This window comes from Triplophysa dalaica, chromosome 19 (genome assembly GCF_015846415.1).
Source record: "Triplophysa dalaica isolate WHDGS20190420 chromosome 19, ASM1584641v1, whole genome shotgun sequence".
Lineage (NCBI taxonomy): Eukaryota > Metazoa > Chordata > Actinopteri > Cypriniformes > Nemacheilidae > Triplophysa > Triplophysa dalaica.
In genome coordinates, this window is record NC_079560.1 from 321,770 (window position 1) to 345,161 (window position 23,392).

Below are 23,392 nucleotides of genomic sequence, written 5' to 3' on the forward strand. Positions count from 1 at the left end.
GCCCAAAAGATCCTGAACAGAGAATTGGTGAAGAACTGTTTTACGTTTAAACTCCACAATTCAGTACTACATACTTCTGAGTCTTTGTAAAGTGTGTCAGCAAAACATTTATAATATCTGTAATTTGTTTAGAAACAATTCTCAGAATTCTCTTTACCTCTGGCCTGTATCACGAAGCGAGGTGAACAAACAGAGTTTCAGAGACAAAATTGAAAATATTAATTATCAACTCATATAAAAATTATCTGAATGTGTTTTGAATTATAATTAATAAATGTAAATATACAATACAAATAAACACTTGGCAGCAAAAGATTTTCAACATCCTTTCACTTTAAACTTTATTTTATTTGTAACGAGAGATACATGGGGAGTGGCTTCACAGCGTACGATATACGTCACTTTTCTCACAGCTGATTGGTCCAGTTTTGGTTTGCGATCTCTAACATAGAAGAAAACCTGCACTGGAACAGGTTAGCCGTGTAGCCTTAGTTACCATGGCGACGAAACTCAGCTCAAAAAACAATCCACCTTCTTGAGCCCAAATACTCAGAGTATGCTCAAACTAAACGCAAGTTTACATCGGGTAAAACCGAAACCGGCTTTGTGATACAGGCCTCTGAACTTAAAAAAAAAACCTGCGCTGAACCCAACATATAACAGAGTCTACCAATAAAAAATCAAGTATGCAGTTTGGAAATTAAACAGCACAGTATTCAGAATATGAAGTATAGAAAACAATACAAGCCATTACAATCTGGACACAGTTGTGTCTGTGACTTAAAGAAACGACTTCTGGGCAAATCCAGTGTTATGGACGTGACATAAAAAATGCTCGGAGAATGAATTTGTTATATTGAACCATTTGTTTGTATTTTACTGAATCAAAAAAAGTCAGTCTATGGAAAAATTATAAAAAGGGAAATAAACATGCGTTATGGATGTGACAAAAAAGGACGTGGTTTTTGGGAGACGATAAACTTTGTAGGATTTCTGTGAAATTTAAAGCACAATCCAGAAGCAATAATACCCAATGAATGGAGAAGTGATGCCTCTTTATAGAACATCAAATAGTTTCTTTATATTCATTTTCATGTGTTCATTTATGTGGTATTTGAAGCGTTATGGATGTGACACTCCTGAAAATGGCTCTTACTGACTATGAAAAATCATGAACTTAAAATAAAACAAATGCTTCACAAATGTGAAGAGAGATCTCACATGGGTATATAAACCACCAAATGTTAAAATCTGTGCTGTTACCAGAGTAAAATCCGCTGGTAAAAACTGGTTTATTTTTTTCGTGGTAAGGTTGACATTTTCACAGAATTGCCCTACGGACTAAAGATCCATCCATCCATCCATTTTCCACCGCTTATCCGAACTACCTCGGGTCACGGGGAGCCTGCGCCTATCTCAGGAGTCATCGGGCATCAAGGCAGGATACACCCTGGATGGAGTGCCAACCCATCGCAGGGCACACACACTCACTCATTCACTCATTCACTCACGCACTCACACCCTACGGACAATTTTTCCAGAGATGCCAATCAACCTACCATGCATGTTTTTGGACCAGGGGAGGAAACCAGAGTACCTGGAGGAAACCCCCGAGGCACGGGGAGAACATGCAAACTCCACACACACAAGTCGGAAGCGGGAATCGAACCCCCAACCCTGGAGGTGTGAGGCGAACGTGCTAACCACTAAGCCACCGTGCCCCCCCCGGACTAAAGATCTAACAGAAAATGAAAATCGGCTGGAGGTCTTAAAATAAATCTACAGTATCTCACAGAAGTGAGTTCACCCCTCATATTCTAGTAAACATTTGATTATATTTACATTTAGTCATTTAGCAAAAAACTGATATCTTTTTATGTGACAACAGTGAAGAAATGATACTTTGCTACAATGGAAAGTAGTGAGTGACAGCACAATAACTCACAGCCATTAATGTCTAAACCTCTGGTAACACAAGTGTGTTCACCTCTAAGTGAAAATGTCCAAATTGGGCCCAAAGTGTCAATATTTTGTGTGGCCACCATTATTTTCCAGCACTGCCTGAACCCTCTTGGGCTTCACAGGTTGCCACAGGAGTAGATGATTAAATATTTACTCAAATGTGAGAGGTGTACTCACTTCTGTGAGATACTATACATCCTAAACATCTCTCTTCTTAAAGACGACATGTTTTATCAACCCGACACAAAAATCCTGAATGTACTACAGCTAAAAACAGACCTACAACACATGGATGAGAGATAAACGTCACTGGTCTTTTCTAATAATCAGATGAGCCGATGAGAGATCTTCAGCAGAGATGTGTTCATAATCTTCTTCCTCAATCCAAATCATTGCCTTTCATGTCTCAGAGCAAATCTCTTCCAGGAAACATATGGCAGGAGAAATAGGTCAGCCATTAACAAATCCACACGAAGCTTCTCTTCCACTCATCCAGAACACACTTCAGCACCACTCACACCTTCTTCAAAACAAGCTCCTTATACACGTGACAAACACAAGACGGAGCTAAACTTCTCATGAAGAAACGCACAACAGAATAAAGCCATCAATGATTCAAAACACCAAGACAGGTTACTGATACACTATCAACACAATCACAAAACAACACCAGCTGACAAAAACACAAGCTGAAAAACAGTTTCTAAATGTTTGAAACGTTCTACTAACAACGCAAGAACAACATCTTTAGAACGTTCAGCAAACATAAGATGTTGAGAAAAACTTTTACAGCATCTATTCAAGTACACAAACTGATGGAGTAATATTTCGGATTTGACGGTTAAATTAGATTAATTGTAATTTATAACAAACACAAACTGTCTAAATCCTAAAAGAACTGTGAAGGATTTGTTTGGAGTGAAACGTAATCTGGATTTGTGTCATCAACCGCAGCAGTTCATTACACATTTAGAAGCACAATCATTTTGAGGATCTCACAATAAATAAAACAAGGTGCAACGTATGAAATATCTATTCAACACGGTTGTCGTGTCTGAAGATGATGAGCATCCATAGACTCAAACATTCTCCAGCCTCCTTCGATAGACCCTCACAATTGTGTGTCATGGTGTGTTCATCGTGTTCTTCTGATCGTGAGCGTGAAGGTGAAATCTGTATTCTGTGAGTGATCTTCAGATGTTGTGCTCCGCTGCTCCCGACTGAATGATCTCCTGAATCAGCACGACTCCATTTCACGCGCCACACGAGCCGCAGCAGCGTCAAGGCAACCGCTGACATGCCGGTCATCCTCCATTTTGTGCTGCGCAAGACAACACCAGCAGCTACACAAAACCCAAAGGCCATTTGACAAGAGAAGAGACGTCTGACCTGCACACCAGCTCACGGGAAGAACAAATCTCATCTCATCAACATCTCCCATGTTTCTCAAAGATAACACGCATGTTTCTCCTGGCGAAAGAGCACAGTGATCTCACACGCGTCTCTAGAGATCTGGAAGAGATTTTAACATCTGACAACATACCACAGACTGCAACCAAACATCACATATCTGAATTTAAAGGAACAGTTCACTTGAAAACCATCTCAAACGTGTATGAATGTTCATCTTAAGGAGATCACTTTGATCTGATCTCTTCACATTCATGACAGCAGCACTATAAACACAAACATCAACTCTAGAGCTTGAGATTCCACATCATCGTGCAATGCATTCTAGGCAGTCGCCACCATGTTTGAGGACACGTTCAGCAGCGTACAATGACAACAAATACAAATCACCAGAGAGGAAAAACACTGTATTTACGTAGGGCTGCAACTAACGATTATTTTAATCGATGAATCTGATAAAAACAAAAACCAAGAAAAGCATTCATTTCCAACCCTTTATTCAAAAACAGAACTAAAATCTTTAGAAACTGCACAAACATGTTGCTCCTTGAACATCCCTGAGCTGTTATAATAATAATAAAATAAAAATGGACTAACACAAAAAACATACACATGTATGCTTTACATCTGTCAAATATATAGACTTTTTTTAAATAAAGTGCCACCTGAGCTGCCAGAACAATAAATAATTTATAAAAAATAAATCGGGGCGAGCCGTTAGGAGGGCGGGGATTATATACCTTATATAATGGTAGGGGAAACACTGGTCATGAATTAACTAATGAATATTAGTAAGTAACATATTTGGTAACACTTTCCTTCAAGCATTTATGTATAATGCATTATAAAGAGTTATTAAAGGGTAAAATGCATTATTAATATTCATAGTGTGTGTTGTAATGCATTATATGTAGTTGTAAAGAATTATAACCAATTTAAAATGTGTCGTGTTACAATGAATTGCTTAGTGTTGTAATGTATTAACTGTAATAACAACTATCTATTAGACATTACAATGCATTAAAATGTGCATTACACTGCTTGAAAACTACTTTTACAATAAATTAAACATACATGCTTCAAGGAAAGTGTTACCACATATTTTCATAAAACATAGCAGCATGCGACATGAGTCCCAGAAACCCTTTGTCTTCCACAGTATAAAGTGGCCATGATCAAAGCAAATTTATTACATTATTTTATCTGATAATCTGATATTTCTTTATGCTTCTTACTGTCCTTGCAGTAGGGTTGATGCTTTTAAAAATGTCTCTGTTACTGACAGCTGAGGAGAGGTTGTGCTAGACTTAGACTTTTCATTTATTTTCAATGTTTCTGTTGTCGGACATAAAATAACAATCTAATTACAAGCAAATGTTTATGTTCTTATGTCCATACAATAACAATGACAGGTGCCTGTAAAAGGTGTTTTGTACTCACAAGAAAGCTGTGGTTTGGTCATATGTGACCCTGGATCACGAAACCTTAAGGAGCACGGGAATATTTTTAGTTATAGTCAAAAATACATTGTACGGGTCAAAATGATCGAATTTTCTCATGTTCCATGAAGATATTTTGTAATTTAATATACTAAATATATCAAAACTTTACTTTTTGTGAGTGGATGGCCATTAACAGGGCCTTTTATTATATTTATTATTTATTATATTTTGCACCCTCAGATTCCAGAGTTGTAAACGGGTATATCTCCGCCAGATATGATCATATCATGACAACTTATACATCAACAGAAAGCTTAATTATTCAGCTTTATGTATAAATTATGTAAAAATCTTATTTTCCAAAAATGTACCCATAAGACTTCTTTTGTTGTCCGGTTTCACATATATGTGCTGCTTCACTGAACAGAGAAAACGCAGTTAGAGATATTTTTCCACTCATTGAAAGCTATTATTGATACAAAAAGACGCTATTTTATGAAGTAAAAACTCTGTAAAGACGGCACCACAGCGCGCCTGTGTGTATGCGGGGAGTGATGGATGCATCTCGAGTCTCTGTTGACCACATGCGCGTTGAGCAAAACTGAGCAGACATTTGAGAGTAAGATCATGAATAGAAACACACGTCCCTTTGTGATAGTCTACCTCCTTCCGCTCACAATCACGTTCATTCACGATCACGTTCTAATGACACGAAATGATAAAAAGGGAATTACAAATCGCCTTTACTGTAGTCCGTCAAAATGACGATTGCCTTCAGATATTTCTATCACTGGTAGAACAAATGAATCTTCGGTTGACGCGATCTCTGCATCTGAGTTGCGCTCGAGCTGCTGAACTGTCCGCTCACTCTGCGCGAGGCTAACTTTGAAAACTAGTCGCACTCCTTTACGTGACTAAACCTCAAATGTCTAAAGAGGTTGTTGGTGTAAAAATGTTTTTGTTGCTTCCCGCATCGTTGAATTCACATAGTACACACGCATCAGATTGATAAAGCATTGTCTATTTCACACACCTTGTTGAATGGCCTGTCCGGTGAAGCCATTTTCATATCGCGTAGAATAAATGTCTCGTCAATTTTGCGTCATCTGATCGGCTTTCTGGATCGGCCTTTTAGAGACCGCCGATCATACTTCCCAAAGTGATTATCGGCCGATTATGATCGGCGACCGATCAATCGGAGCACCTCTAGAATATACACTGCAAAAATTGCTTTTCTAACTTAGTAGTTTTGTCCTGTTGTCAGTCCAAATATCAAAAAAAAATCTTATATCAAGAAACATGTACTAGACACATGAAAATCATAAAAAAATATGTCTTGTTTTCTGAAAAAACACCTCAAAATACAGTTGAAAGAAAAAGTATGTGAACCCTTTGGGCTAACTTGGATTTCTTCATAAATTGGTCATAAAATGTGTTCTGATCTTCATCTAAGTCACAACAATAGAGAAACACAGTCTGCTTAAACTAATACCGCACAAACATTATACGTTTTCATGTTTTTATTGAACACAACATGTAAACATTCATAGTGCAGGGTGGAAAAAGTATGTGAACCTTTGGGTTTAATAACTGGTTGACCCTCCTTTGACAGCAATAACCTCAACCAAACGTTTCCTATAGTTGCAGATCAGACCTGCACAACGGTCAGGAGAAATTTTGGACCGTTCCTCTTTACAAAAGTGTTTCAGTTCAGCAATATTCTTGGGATGTCTGGTGTGAATCGCTCTCTTGAGGTCATGCCACAGCATCTCAATCGGGTTGAGGTCAGGACTCTGACTGGGCCACTCCAGAAGGCGTATTTTCTTCTGTTGAAGCCATTCTGTTGTTGATTTACTTCTATGCTTTGGGTCGTTGTCCTGTTGCATCGTCCATCCTCTGTTAAGCTTCAGTTGGCGGACAGATGGTCTTAAGTTTTCCTGCAAAATGTCTTGATAAATTTTGGAATTCATTTTTCCCATCGATGACAGTAATCCGTCCAGGGCCTGAGGCAGCAAAGCAGCCCCAAACCATGATGCCCCCTCCACCATATTTCACAGTTGGGATGAGGTTTTGATGTTAGTGTGCTGTGCCTTTTGTTCTCCACACATAGCGTTGTGTGTTCTTTCCAAACAACTCAATTTTGGTTTCATCTGTCCACAGAATGTTTTGCCAGTAGTGCTGTGGAACATCCAGGTGCTCTTTTGCAAACTTCAAACGTGCTGCAATGTTTTTTTTGGACAGCAGTGGCTTCCTCCGTGGTGTCCTCCCATGAAGTCCATTCTTGTTTAATGTTTTCCTTATTGTAGATTTGTCAACAAAAATGTTAGCATGTGCCAGAGATTTCTGTAAGTGTTTAGCTGACACTCTAGGATTCTTCTTCACCTCATTGAGCATTCTGCGCTGTGCTCTTGCAGTCATCTTTACAGGACGACCACGCCTAGGGAGTGTAGCAACAGTGCTGAACTTTCTCCATTTGTAGACAATCGGTCTTACCGTGGACACATGGACATCAAGGCTTTTAGATATACTTTTGTAGCCCTTTCCAGCTTTATGTAAGTCAACAATTCTTGATCGTAGGTCTTCTGAGAGCTCTTTTGTGCGAGGCATGGTTCACATCAGACAACGCTTCTTCAGAACAGCAAACTCAAAACTGGTGTGTGTTTTTTATTGGACAGGCCAGCTTTAATCAACACATCCAATCTCATCACATTGATTGGACCCCAGGTTGGCTGACTCCTTGCTCCAATTAGCTCTTGGAGAAGTCATTAGTCTAGGGTTTCACATACTTTTTCCACCCTGCACTATGAATGTTTACATGTTGTGTTCAATAAAAACATGAAAACGTATAATGTTTGTGCGGTTTAAGCAGACTGTGTTTCTCTATTGTTGTGATTTAGATGAAGATCAGAACACATTTTATGACCAATTTATGAAGAAATCCAAGTAAGCCCAAAGGGTTCACATACTTTTTCTTTCAAATGTAAGTGATTGTTTGCTTAAAACAAGCAAAATTATCTGCCAATGCGGTACTAAAAATAATCTTAATGAGAGATAATTTCAAACAGAAGTTTTAAGCATCACTTCATTTTCTTGTCTAGTAATCTTGATTTACGATTTTTTAGATATTTGGACTGGAAATTAGACAAAATTACTAAGTAAGTTTTGCAGTGTAGCTATACATGACAACAGATTGATAAATGAATGGTCCAAAAAAGTAGAGTGAATAAAAACGCGTTTTTAGTCTTGATATGCAAAATGCAAAGTAACTATAACACCCCTGCTTTATACTGTTATTAACGAGCTAACGCTAACTAGTCATGCTTGTCAAGCTGGATAACGAGTAAACACCAGCACCCGGGACATTACGTTCTTTCCTCTTCTTCCGCTCGTTTTTTTTTTGCTCCGCCCTGTCTATGAGGCACCAAACTCTGCTAGCATCAGTGCGCGAGAGAGACCGAGTGTGTTCACTCCGCGCTCAAATAAAGTTTTTTTTCACTAATCAAACATCTCCGTGTCGCGCGACACAACGAATCGATTAAGAAATTCGTTGACAACTTTTTTAGTAATCGATTTTATCGATTCGTTGTTGCAGCCCTAAATTAGAGCTGCTTAGAATAAATGAAGAGTTTGGTTCCAAAATGAAATAACACCGTTTTTAAGCTTTTTCAAAAATCATGTTTTTTTATTTTGCATTCCAATTAATATCAATCAAACTGCAGTTGGTTTGTTTTTATTTAAGCCGTAATGTCTCAATCAATACAGCTAACCAACACAATAAAAACATGATAACATAATAAAAACATGATTTTTGAAGTGAGCACTTACATATGTTAGTGGATCAGAAATTAAGAATCTGTAAAAAATAAATACAAATGACGAAGGCACAAAGTTATTTATTTTCATTAAGTTCAACTTTCACCGTTGCGTTGTTTCTAATCTGCAAAGCGGAAAATTGCGCTTCATTTGAGGTCATGTGTACATGATAAAAAAACAGAAAAGTTTTTCCATGCATTTTTGAAAAGTTTCATGTACACATGACAGCGTTACCAAAAAGGTCCTCATTTACACAGATTCAGGAAAATTGATAAAAATGATGAAGTATGCACTCCATGCCAGTGGATAGAGATGTTGTGAAAGAAACAGGACATGCCTCGACACATACACGTTAATACATACTCCAGCGGCGAGCACTCACAGTATGGGAAGCCACCATATTCTTTTGGCTAAACTCACACGGCTGAGTGGTGACGTCATAGTTTTAGAAAGTTCCGTTTTGCAATTTACATGGAAACGAAAACAGCAGCGTTTTCAAAGAGTTGCACTGAGTTTTCAGTTCCCCAAAGCTGTTTCAGTATAAACAAACAGCTAAAATGCATAAAAAGTTTTGGTTATCATTTAAGACGCCGTTGTGTAAACGGCCTCTCAGATCATCAAATGAAATCCATTAGAAAGGAGTCCATGGATTCCTCTGAGAGAGAAACCTCAGAGCAAACGTTCATCTGAAGGCTTCTGGATTTCAGTGCTCCACGACTTTACAGCTAAACTTCTTTTCATCACAAAATAACTTCTACTACCAGAGACGAACACAAATCTATGACCAACACCACAGCTCAGCTCATCTGAAAAGACAACGAATGTTGAATCAATAATGTGAATAAACTCTAATCTGACTTCTACATTATTGAGAAAGACTTGTTTCATGACATCTGTTCACTGAAGGCCTCAGTCACGACTATGAAGCTATTGGAAAGCCGACAGCACTGTAGTTTACACACAACACCAGGACCCACAGTAAAAATACTAATTTACACTAGGGCTGTAGCGTCGACGTCATATTTTTGCATCGACGCTTCGTAGCAGGTCGCCACACACAAGTGGGAGACCAAAACATGGGTTTGGGAATACTTCAAAATTAGTCCCAAACTAGTGGTGGGCCGTTAACGGCGTTAACGCCGTTAACGCAGTGAGACTTTTATCGCGCGATAAAAAAAATGTCGCCGTTAATCTATTCTCAAAGTTGGGTTGGCAGCTGGGTCTATACTACTCAAGCTATGATGACTTTCACCTTGATATTTTAGCGCGGATGTATACCAGTTTAACTGCACTGTACGGGGCGAGAACGAGATTTTTCAACTCTCGTGATTCGCGTCATTCGCGGAAGCAGAAGCTGCCTCATCATCTCATAACCAGGGCTTCATTCGCGTCCTTAGCGCCGCCTCATCATCTCATAAGCAGGGCTTCATTCGCGCGATTCGCGCAGCAAGTAGGACTATTGTCTCTTTGCATTAACATATAAATCACTCGCGCTTGACACGCCATTCGCGTTTGGTCTGAACACAACATAACGTTACTGTGAAAATACCGCATCAAACGTGACGTGCTAACATGGATGCAGCTATGAAGCCGCCGGGTTTGCTTCAGGGAATATTAATTTTTAAAAAGCTTCCCAATAGAAACATCGACAAGACTAAGGTTGTTTGCACCTTGTGCAATGTGGAATTGGTTTTTAAAAAAAATAAACTTTCTCTCAACAGGTAGTGGTCTAACTTTAGTTGAAACCAGTAACTTTGTATTGAGATCTAATGTATTATGGCTCCTTTATGACATATCGCTTGTTGCTCCCTCACTCTTTGTAAGTTGCTTTGGATAAAAGCGTCTGCTAAATGACTAAATGTAAATGTAAATGTACTTTAGGAGCTCTTCCAGTCTCAAGTACCACCTAAACGCAAATCATCCCTTAGCTAATGCGGAAGTAAACACAAGTTCATCTTATTGAACATAATTTAATTTTCATCACCAATTATCATAGTAGAACAGCTTTCTCAAGCAGTTTGTGATGCATTTTGGAAACAGGAGATGAGCCCCTGGTCTAATGCGCAACCAGGCTTGAGAAACCCTTTCTCAAAGACTTACTTTTAGTCATTATTTGGGTAGCACACATATTCTGAATGCCTTCGGCAGAATTCAAATGAGCCATTTTAATCTAGATTAATCTAGATTAATTCCAAAATTAATCTAGATTAATCTAGATTAAAAAAATTAATCTATGCCCACCACTATCCCAAACGTAAAGGTGTCGTTATTTGCGCTCTTTGCCAAATGGAGTTTGCATACCACGCCAGCACGACAGCAATGTTGGAGCATTTGAAACGGAGGCACCCCATTGTCACTCGTGAAGGAGACAATAACAAATATGTGACCCTGGCCAACAAAACCAGTCGTAAGTCGCACTGGTATATTTCTGACAAAAGACGAAAATACATTGTTAGGGTCAAAATGATCAATTTTTATTTTATGCCAAAAATCGTTAGTATATTAAGTAAAGATCATGTTCCATGAAGATATTTTGTTAATTTCCTACCGTAAATATATCAAAACTTTATTTTAGTCAGTCGATCCCTTAATATCGCGAACAAAAAATGGTCAGAAACATGCCTACAAACTTAACTCGCTGCTGTCCGCTCTATGAAAACTACCCATTCAAGTTTGCTATCTATGTAAAATAAAGAGATTCCGCTTTCAAGTTCATCTACTCTCTTCTATGTCATTACAAGGGTAAGCCAATAGAGAGTGTTAAAACAAACCTGTTTCCTCTTAGCAACGGCCTGCTATAGCGTATCACGTGCGCAGCGTACACAATCCGTCATGATCGCGCTTCAAAACATGGATTCTGATGGAAGCGCGTTTGCTCAATCTAAACGCTAATGACAGCTATAATTTAACGAACCTAGTAAATGATTGTTTCGCAAATCATTGGGAAGATAATACAGAATGTCCAGAGACCGGCTTGACATAAGGGGATGCCCCGGAAGACGACGAATTCAATCAATGTTTAGATCGCCTCGACTCCGTGACATGAAGGAATACAAAGTGTTCACTGCGGACTCAGAATTCGACCCGCTTGAGTGGGAAAATTTTTCAAAGTTCAGGTCAGTTAAATGCCTTCTTTACAAAGTAGTGGTTTTCATGAGTTGTTTATGTCAAAGTTATGCCAATTTTTCTCTGACAAAATGTAAACAAAACATCATCTTAGCATGCTGGTCTGCCTCTGTTAATGATGATTCGTTGCCAGCTCAAGTGTAAAATTCAGGTGTAAAATTTTATATGTTCCTGGAAAATTAATTTTATGAAATTTTGTGTGTATAAAGTTTAAGCTGTGGTAAATCAATGGTGTTAGTTTAATTTATTTCCCATCATTAGTAATATGCGTTGCTAAGGACTACTTCTGCAAAACTTTAAAGGCGATTTTCTCAATATTTTGATTTTTCCCACTCTCAGATTCCAGAATTTTAAATGGTTATATCTCGGCCAAATACTGTCCTATCATAACAAACTATATATCAATAGAAAGTGTATTTAGTCAGCTTTCATGTGGTGTATAAATCTCAATTTTGAAAAATGTACCCATAAGACTGGTTTTGTCATCCAGGGTCACATATGTGCTTACGTTGGCTAAATTAATTACATGTTTGTGTAGTGTAGCTTGAGCTCTGCGCACTTCGGTGGTGCTAGCTAACTATCTTAGCTCTCCGTGGAGTTTGTTCGTGCGAGGTAGCTACTTAGGTTAAGAGTAGATTTAAGGTACCCCACAGTCATAGCTGTTGTTCTAATATGCATTGCTTTTGTGTTTTCTAGGACAAAGCAAAGAACCTTGGTGTCCTTCCTGAGAAAGAGATGCAATGCATGCAAAATATACTCAAATACAGGAATTTTATATTGTGTTAAGCACCGCACACTGTTTTTTTGCACTACAACTTTAGATTTTTTTGAACAAGAGAGTTATGCTGATACTGTAAAGAGTAAACAGGCTGGTCTTTCATTTTGTATAACAGTAAAATAATTTATATATTTTATTTTGTGTAAAGAAGAATATTTTTTGCTGTGCATAACTGTTGTTTAATAAAGTATATTATTAAGATTTTTTGGGTATTTATTTGAGATACATGGTTTTTACTAATCGAGCAACAGAAAAATAAGCGTTAGATTGATTGTCCAATTAGTCGATTAATGTAACGATTATTTTATCAATTTGTCGTTTCATAAATAATCGTTTACCCCCAGCCCTACTCTATACACACGCGTGATTTCAGTGTACAACGGCACCACACACTACAACAAAACTCTGTGAATTGAAGTGAGCGTACAGTTAAAGTGTTTGTATGTTCACTCATGACGGTCCAGTAAGATTTAAAGACACAGGACGCTCGAAAATCACCAGGACCAGTTTTCAATCTTCAGTTCCAATTCTGATGCTCTTGTTTACATTTCACAAGCCACATGCTCTTCCCATCACACATCACAGCTCTCAAACACAACACACACACACACAACCCGAAAAAACATGACAACTCTAAATGAAGCATGGATCTTTTACAGCAACAACTTGAACCATGAATGATTTTCATAAGACATCAGAAATAACCGCATCTTCCATGCATACATCAGTCAGTCATTACACAAACAACAAACTCTTGCAGTTTTATTTATGTTATACAAGAACTGTTTTTAAAGCTAGTGATCATCTAGCTGTCTACATAGGGAGCTCTCTTATAAAGCCACACTGAACGTAAACATCACACAGCGACTGAATGACTCGTACACGTAGACAATCAAGTGAATACTGATATTTAACATCATGTTTCAGTTTTTCAGATTTCTGACATTAACACACTTCACCGAGAGATTTAAACCTTTCACGCAATAACAGCTTTAATGTGACTCACAAAATGACATCATTAGCATTTCATTCATTTATTTCAGGCAAAATGTATAAACATTCATGTTCAGACTTCTGGTCTTATATTTCTTTACGTCACACAAACACACACACACAGTGCTGTGACCTCCAGCAAAGCATTATGGGTAACACACACACACACAGACACAGGGAGAGGTCCAGTCTCAGAGGTCAACGGGTCTCTTTCACAAAGAATGCGTACGCACAAATTTGAGAAACAAAGTCATTGAAATGTCTCAGTCTAGAAAGGGTTACAAGCCATTTCGAAGTCTTTGGGACTCCAGTGAACCACGCTGAGAGCCATTATCCACAAATGGAGAAATCATGGATCAGTGGTAAACCATCCCAGGAGTGGCCAGCCTACCAAAATGACTCCAAGAGCACAGCAACGACTCGTCCAGGAGGACATAAAAGATCCCAGAACAACATGTACTACAGGCCTCTCTTGCTTCAGTTAAGGTCAGTGTTCATGATAACCCTAACCCTACAATAAGAAAGAGACTGTGCAAAAATAGCATCCATGGGAGAGTTCAAAGAAGAAAACCCCTGCTGACCAAAAAGAACACAAAGGCTCGTCTCACATTTGCTAAAAAACATCTTGATGATCCCCAAAACTTTATGGCAAAAGTTCTGTGGACTGGTGAGACCAAGGTTGAATTTTTTGGAAGGTGTGTGTCCCGTTACATCTGCCGTAAAACTAAATACAAACAGTCAAACATGGTGACAGTAGTGTGATGGTCTTCAGGACCTGGACTACTGGCCATAATTGATGGAACCATGAATTCTGCTCTTCCAGAAAATCCTAAAAGAGAATGTCTTGCCATCGGTTTGTGACCTCAAGCTTAAACACACTTGGGCTATTCAGCAGGACAACGATCCAAAACACACCAGCAATTCCACTTTTGGCTGAAGAAAATCAAAATAAAGGTTTTGGAGTAACCTAGTCAAAGTCTGGACTTAAATCCAATTGAAATGCTGTGGCATGACTTTAAAAAGGCTGTTCATGCTCGAAGACCCTCCAATGTGGCTGAATTAAAACAATTCTGAAAGAAGAGTACGCCAATATTCTCCAATGTGATGTGAAAGACTCCATGCGAGCTATAGCAAACACTTGATTGCAGTTGTTGATGCCAGCAAGGGTGACACTAGTTATTAGGTTTAGGGGGCAATTACTTTCAACATAGGGTCAGAAATGTTTGGATTGTTTTTTCCCTTAATAAATAAAACCATCATTTAAAAACTGCATTTTGTATTTACTCTAGTTTTCTTTAAATATTATATAAAAATGTATATATTAAAGTTTGATGATCTGAAACATTTAAACATGACAAATATGCAAAAAAACAAAAAATCCTGAAGGGGCAAATACTTTTGCTCACCACTTTATATAAATATTAAAAGGTGTTTTATTGTGCATGAACTGACTTTGAAGACTGCGCACTTGGATTGACTTGCGAGAGCGTCACAGAGGGTGCATGGAGTATCTTTGACTTAAGTGACGACAGGTGGTCAAGGGCCGAAAGCTCTCACATGGAGACGGACTGGGTGTGTTTTATGCAAATGACTAAACTCCTGCCGCTCATTAAAATACTCAAATTCACCAACATCAGGACAGGGTCAAGAAGAAAGTCTTATGCACACACACGTGTTGAGAATTAGGCGGGGAGGTTCACATGTTCTTATAAATATGAAAAATCCACAATTATTAGTGAATGAGGCCCAATGTCTGGTAACTTCAGGAGCGCTGAAGACTTTCAGACCAATTTAGATTCTCTCTCATGTGCATGTTCACTGATGTACTATTTTAGTCGCCATTACTGTTCATGTCATTTTAAAACTTTCACACCCACACGCGAGATATGTCACGTCCGTTCTACTGATTTCACCCACTAGTGTAAAAAGATCAAACTCGTTCTTTGTATCATACGGTTTCGATCGTTCAGATGACACCTGATCCCAGAAACTACCTTACAAAGCTTTACTTTCACCAAAGTCTCTCCTCATCTATTCATCCTCGTGTCAAACCTCCAATATGAGTTTCTTTCTTCTTTAGAACACAACAGAAGATATTTTGAAGAATGTTGATGACCGAACAACAATGAACTCCATAGACTTCCATCGTATAAACATAAAACCACAGATACATTTCTCAAAATATCTTCTGTTGTGTTCCACTGAAGAAAGCCTCGCACACAGGTTTACAACCACATGAGAGAATAAATGATGACAGAATTTACATTTTGGATGAACTGTCCCTTTAAATTTCCAACATCACTCCTGGAAAAATGAGTCGAGTGTCTGGACTGCAGCTGCAGGGTCTGAAGAACAACATCTAGACATCAGATCAGTAAAACTCGAACACTTCACCCGAGCGTACAGAAAGAGAATCACCATCGTATTTATAACCCGTCTACCAGAAGAACCAGTTACAGCCGTGACATTCAAGCCATTCCGGTTATGCAACGGGTCTTCAACACTTCCTCTTCAGCTCACCGTTAAAAACACAACAGACATGACTGCGAGTTACTCTCATGTCTGTGGATCACGGCCAAACTTCAGGGAACATCTCACAGCGTCACAGCAGCAATCTGGAAAAACTGCTTTAAGAAAGTTCCGTGTCTAGACAGAAAACATGCAGACCAAACACACGGCGGAAAACTACACACAACACGCTGTCAACATGCTAAAACCATCAACACGTTTACACAAATAGGATGGATTTAAACCATCGGCACGCAGACGTGACAAAATGATGACGAGTTGCCGTCACGCTGTGAAAGATGAGAGATCCATTAATATATTAACTCACACCAGCGAGATCTTCCTTCCTTCCAACGGCTTCAATATTTCATCAGACTTGGACACGAGCACCTCCCAGTTGAGTGAGACAGAAGCGAGCGGATCCGAGCGACAAGACCACCGCTGTTCGCTCTCAAAGGACCCCTTGTCCTGCCTCAGCGCTCGGCCTCCATAAGAACAGAACTGAATGTTTCCATACACATCTGCAGAGCTTTCAGGACCTACGGAGCCACAGAGACTCAAAACACATCTCTGTCTGTGGACACTGGATCGTCTGATCAGTTCATCTGCAAAATCATTTCAAACCAACTTCTGAAGAGGAATAAGAAACTCCACGGATGGAATGAAATGCGAGAGATCTGAATCCATTAAATCCTCCAGCAGACACACACACACACACACACATATACGACAGACCGTCTACACAATGACACACTACTGGAAAAGTTGAAGGCTCTTAAAAATAACCTGCTATAAAAGTGCTCTTCGCAGCGATGCCGCAGAAGCATTTTTGGTTCGAACCGTACGGTCAGATTTTCTTTAAAAAATAATTTGTATTTTTTAACCGTCTGTAGAGAGAAGCTGTTCCACAAAGAATCGACAGAAAGGTTCTGTTAAAGGTTCTTTATGAAACATTTCAAGATTGTTTACCTTTACATTCATATAAGTGTTTGACACAACTTCAGCTCAATCAACTTACTGCAAGGAAATAAAAAAATCAATCACATGGAAGATCTTCTAATAAAAGATCAGCCACATAGAAAGCAATCTGACATCTTTAGAGCTCAAACAATGACAAATAAAGAACATAAGTGCTTGTACACAACGATGAACTACAGGCCTCTTCACTTCCATTATAAATGTTCTACTCAATCCACATTTTATTCATATTACTATTATTATTATTATTACTATTATTATTACTCTTATGTATTTGTATTTTTCTGGTCGTGCAACGGATGCCAAATGATTGATCAAAGTGTGGTTTACTTAAAAAGAACTGTTGAAAAACATCCATCACCATTCATGAACTTATGACATGAAAGCATATGAAGCAGAAGAGTGGCTGTAACTCTGAAGATTATATAACATATGATTTCTGTACATAACTGCTTCAAAAGTATCTCAGATGTGCGAGTGTGTTTGCGTCGAATGCATCATGTCCAGAAAAGGCCCACTGAAGCATTTCAATTGGCTTTTGTGTGTTGTGTTTCTTTCGCTCAGGCTGCGTGAAGAACAAACTCTGAACTTCTGCCTCTTTCTGAGGCCTCACGGCACTCAAACATCCATTTTACAGCCGGTTTCCTCAACATCAAAATGGAAGCCCAAACACAGAAGAAAGAAATTCATCTTTCATTTGCCCTGGTGACGTAAAGCTTAAGAGACACTCCAGCGGTCTGCTCTTCACCTTTCTCAAACCTAAAATAACACACGGATCAGAGACGCACATCAAGTGTGACAGAGCCGACCACAATCTGACATTACAACAAACATCTCCAAAAGCAAACCATCAGAGCTGAAACACCGTGTGAACAATTCACGTGAATAAATCCAAGTCATAAAACCCCAGACGATATTGATACGTGAATTAAATATAACATCTGAGCTGTTTGAATATTGTTTCTGTTCTTATGTGAGTAAATGAAGTGACCTAAAGAAGTCTTCACAAAAACACCTTTCACATTCAAAATGATTCAAATCTAATCTTCACATCACTGCGTCTCCTCGCATTCACCCGCTCGACCTGCAGAACATCTGAAGATTTCTTCTGCGTGAGGGAGGTTTTATTCACCAGTAACGAAGTCTGCTCTCCCAGTTATCATCAATATTACATTTCAATTAAATCAAGTTAATTATACATAAACATTTAGAAGTGAGTCAAACTGAACTGATGCAATTCTAATGTGAATAATCAGCTCATAAATGGACTAAATCCAAAATGCAAAATAGTAAATAACATTGAACATGTGCACGTCATTAAACGCAAACATTAACACACATGAACACACTCAATTCAGTCAACACCTAGTGAGGGCCCTACATAGACAACTGCTTTCTGAGACATCATCCCACCAGAAAGAAATCTGACCAAAACATGACAATGCTGACATAAAAATATATCCACACACAAATCTACTTCAATCTTCAATAAACATTTCTGAGTATTAACTGAAATATCATTTATTTAATAATAACTGGATATTCTCATTAAAGTGATGCCTTTGTGTTCAACGCGACAAAGAATTATAAAAGTCGTCATGAACAACACTCACTACCAAAGAGACGTTGAGTTTCATTCACTGATCAACCGCCAAAAACACCACACAACCATATCACTTACTACAACAACACACTGGCGAAAATGAGTTTTAAATTCCACGTGTTTATTTTTTCTTCAGACAGAAAGCAAATGTTGTGGTGTGAAGTGTAAGTCAAGCTTTGAGATGAACACGCTTCACTCCGGACCTTCTTGAAAAGTGGGTCACCAGAGAGCTGGAACCGTGTGCTCAACAGTTGCATAAGACAGCTTTCAGCTTTCCAGGTCAGACGCTTCGCACCATCAAAGTCATTACTGTGGAACTGCAACATGTCACCCAAAATATCCCACAACAACATTCCCACACAAGAGGAGGAACAGAAAGCAGGCGCACAGGATACGAGAACTCAAACATATCCTTACAAATCCATATTCCACATCTAAAATCTATAGATTCCTTTTGGTCCAGCAGGCAATCAAACATCTCAATGCATGTCATCAGAGCTCCACTGAGCCATAAAGAAGCTGCACAGATGTGTTCAAACCTGAACAAACAGCTCATAAGCTTCATGTGAAAGAACCTGTTTGCCTTGACATGGGAGACGTGCCACCATTTTGAGTTCCTCTGGCCTGCGTCTGTCGCATTGAGACTCTGTGTGTGTGTGTGTGTGTGTGTGTGTGTGTGGAGCGCTGTCTTTGTCAGCAGGATTTCACAGTGGCCAGAGTGATTGCAGAAGGACACACACACACACACACAGAGAGAGAGAGACAGAGAGAGAGAGAGAGAGAGAGAGAGAGAGAGAGAGAGAGAGACAGAGAGAGAGAGAGAGATCTCAGTGCTTTAGAGAAACAAACCGCCTCACAGTTTCCTGACATTAGAAGAATATTCCACACTGAAGCTCAGTGCACAGAAACAACAAGCACACACACGAGATTATATCAAAGCTTCACTTTCAGTTGTGAGCAGAAGACATCACAACACACAGGTGCACGAGGACGAGTTCAGTTTTAACGGAATCACAAGTTGAAAAGCCTGAAACGCGCGCATGCACGAGTTTATTCACAACTAACGCATCTCCAAACGCGCTCGAATGAAAGTTCATGTCGCTTCAGCGCAGAAAGGCTCGAAAAGATCTCGTGAAGGTCACGGCAAGACGTTCGACAGCATTACCATTCTGAACTCATGGTGACCCTTCGAGCACGACATCAGGCATAATGCAGACAAACTTCAGCGTGAATAAAACGCGAGCGAAACGCGTGACCGTGTCTCACTGTGGCTCCATGTCCAGGCGGTGGAGAAACTCAACCTTTGTTCTCCATTGAGACTCCAGCGAGACTCCATTTTCCCTGCGTGTCATTGTGAAGCCGCGACAACAAACACGCGCCCGCCGCCGCTACACCGTAACATTATTTTCACGCCGCCACATTGTAGCATTGTAACGTCACAGCACGCAGTGAACGCGTCGCGTCGCGCCTCTAAATGGACGCGGAGCTGCAAATCCGCGCAATGGCTTCCAGCGCGTTGAAAATCTGCCGTCGCACCGGCCGCGTTTCACTTCGGTCCGAATCACCGGCGCACGATTCCCGACGTTCTGCACGGGCGAAACGCGCTCGGCCGCTCCAGCGACTCGGGTGAAGGTGTCAGACGGGGAGCGTCGGTTCGGTTCGGTTCGATAGCCTGTCTGATCCTCTCGGGTCAGCGCGAGCTCAAAGAAGCAGCAAAAGCGCTTTTCCAGGTCATTCCCAAAGCGCGCCTCTCCAAAGCGTCGAGCGCGTTATTGTGGATCGGTAAGAGCGAATACTCACGGCTGGATCCTGGATCGAGATCTTCCGTGAAGTTGTTCCCGGTCTACAGCAGCAGGACGATCGCCATCTTCTTCTTCTTCTTCTTGTTCCTGAGCGCAGCAGCTGCAGATGACCTGAGCTCCGGGTGTCTCTGAATAATGAGCAGCCTCACAGACAAGGAAGACAATCTGCTAAGCAGGCAACACAAAGAAGTTTTGGAGTCTATCAAGCACCAGAGGGTGCACAAGAGTTTGCGATGAGACTGTGAGACGACAGCGAGGTCCAGAGCGCCTCTCATGTCTCCAACACTGACGATGGACATCTGCAACATGGACGCACATATGACATGTCATATCATCATCATCATCAGCAGCCATATAAGCGCGCTTCCTTATAGAGCGCGCTCACGTGACCTGACATCCATACATCAATAGCTAGATAAGATAAGATAGATAGATTTGACATTGAATGGAACAGTTATTTAGACTTTATTTTTTTATGTTTTAGTTCAGCACATATGCTAATATACATAAGTTCTTCACTGGTTAACATCTCAACTCCATTTAATATTTCACTAAATAAAAAAACACAATGACTTGATGCCATGAATATGCTCATTTCTCTGTTTTGCTCAAATGTTTGTTACGATTTAAAACATGAAAGTATTTTTAGGTTTCAGACTGTGATTTCCACCAGTGGACCAAAGAAAGCCTTCTTGATGACATCATGAGTGCTGCAGAATGGACGAGGACACACACACACACACATAATAACGACTCCTGCGAGACTCTTGAGGTTTACATTTGAACTTGAGTGTCTTAGACACAGACAGACAGACAGACAGAGAGAGAGAGAGAGAGAGAGAGAGAGAGAGAGAGAGAGATGTAATTGATCCAGATTCTCTGTTAAAACTGAGGATTGTTTGATGTACATTGACAGAGCCGCAGTGTCTCTGGACACTTGTGTGTTTATCCTGCAGGTCTTGTTCATGAGCCCTTGACACGCTTGTTAATTCACTCTTAACCACCTATTCATAAATCATAACTCAATGAGTCTGAATGACACCGAACACCCAGCGTCATAAATCACTCACCTGAATATAACTTGAACTGTGTTTCTTGCCAAAAGGCCCATCAGAGCTGTTGTTTTGAGAATGTTAAACACAACACTTGACAAATGATTATGTCATTATTAAATCAATCGGTCATGTGTGTTATGTCACATATAAACGTGGGTCTCTCTGATACTTCAAGTCAACATCAAATCAACATGCTTGTAATTCATTTCATTTAAAATGACTCTTCCTTTAAACCTCGGTCATGTCACACATTTCACCCACGAGAGTAATGAGCTGTTCATATTGAAACTGTGGCTTCATTACAAAACACAACACATTACAGATGTAAAATAATTCATTCACCCAAAAGGAATGATTCTGTCCTGATTTACAGATATTTAATCATTTGTCCATGAAGGTTTGACTGGTGTTGTGAGCAGTAGATGTGTCGTCATCTCTCATCAGTGCTTGTGTGTTCATCATGATGCTGCTGAGAGAGAACAACAGACACATTTTCATTTAGGATGACCATCAAGAGTGCGAAATGAAAGAAAACCTGTGTTTGTTTCTCTCAGCTGAGCTTTAAATCTTCATGAGCTGCTTGACTTCCCAAACTCGTGTTTCAGGCTCATATTTGGACTCAGAGACAGGTGTAATAGACAGTAACCTTGCAGAGATGATAAGTTACTGCGATATTCTCCCTAAAGGGTCACAGATGCACCTCATTAAAAGCATCTGACATCTTCAAAGATCAGGGCCCGTATTCATTACATTTACATTTAGTCATAGGCAGACCATTTTATCCCCAGCGATTTACAGAGAGTCAGGGAGCAATAAGTGATATGTCATACAGGAGTAATAATACAATAGGTGCTAAAATTAAGTTACTAGTTTCAACAAAAGCTAGACCTGTTGAGAGAAAGAGAGAGGGTTTTTTACTCATTTGTCAAGTATTCGAAAGGAGAAATGGTTTTAAGTAGTTTTTTGAATGTTGTGAGAGATGTGGTTGACCGGACAGAGTTAGGAAGAATGTTCCATCAGACAGGAGTTGTGCAGGAGAATGAGCGGGAAAGCCATTTACTGTCCTTATGAGAAGGCAATACAAGACGCCGCTGGTTTGCTGAACGCAGGGATCTAGATGGGGTGTAGGAGTGCAGGAGAGTGTGAAAGTAAGAAGGGGCAGATCTAGTGATGGTCCTGTAGGCAAGGATTAGTGACTTGAATCTGATACGGGCTTCAACCAGCAGCCAGTGGAGAGAGATGAAAAGGGGTGTAACATGAGCCCTTTTGGGCTGTTGGAAGACAAGGCGTGCTGCTGCGTTCTGAACCAGCTGAAGTGGTTTGATAGTCTTTGCAGGAAGATCAGCAAGGAGAGCATTGCAGTAGTCCAACCTTGAGATTACCAGGATCTGGACAAGGAGTTGTGCCGTATGCTCAGTGAGATAGGGTCTGATCTTTCTAATGTTGAATAAGGCATATCGGCATGACCGTGTTGTCTTTGCAATGTGATCATTAAAGGACAGCTGTTCATCGAATATGACTCTGAGGTTCCTGGGTTCTTTGGAAGGAGTGATTGTGGTATTGCCAAGTTGGATGGTGAGATCGTGTTGCAGCATGGGGTGTGCCGGAAACACGAGTAGTTCTGTCTTGGCAGGGTTCAGCGGGAGGTGATGCTCTTTCATCCAAGCTGAGATGTCTTCTACGCAGGCTGTAATGTGAGCTGCTACACTGGTATCGTCTGGGTGGAATGAGATGTAGATCTGGGTGTTGTCAGCATAGCAGTGTTTGGAGAAGCCTATATGATGGGTATCAAGGATGTCATGTAGATGGTGAAAAGCAGCGGTCCAATTACCGATCCCTGAGGGACCCTAGTGATCATGTGGTGAGCAGTGGACAGCGAGCCCCTCCATGACACCCTGAAGGATCTGCTGGAGAGGTGGGAT

At 40.0% G+C, this 23,392-nt stretch overlaps 1 protein-coding gene across 3 annotated transcripts in view; it reads right to left on the reverse strand.

The window, feature by feature from the left end:
- The window catches only part of znf462 (zinc finger protein 462), a 41,917-nt gene extending 21,000 nt beyond the window's left edge, over window positions 1–20,917 (reverse strand). Inside the window, exon 1 of one of the 3 annotated variants that reach the window (XM_056730410.1) lies at window positions 20,414–20,916. The gene's annotated coding sequence lies outside the window, so the exon portion shown is untranslated. Of the gene's footprint in view, window positions 1–20,413 lie in introns of all 3 variants that reach the window. The other 2 variants (XM_056730409.1, XM_056730411.1) reach the window with 2 other exon arrangements.
- Window positions 20,918–23,392: the final 2,475 nt, after the last annotated feature.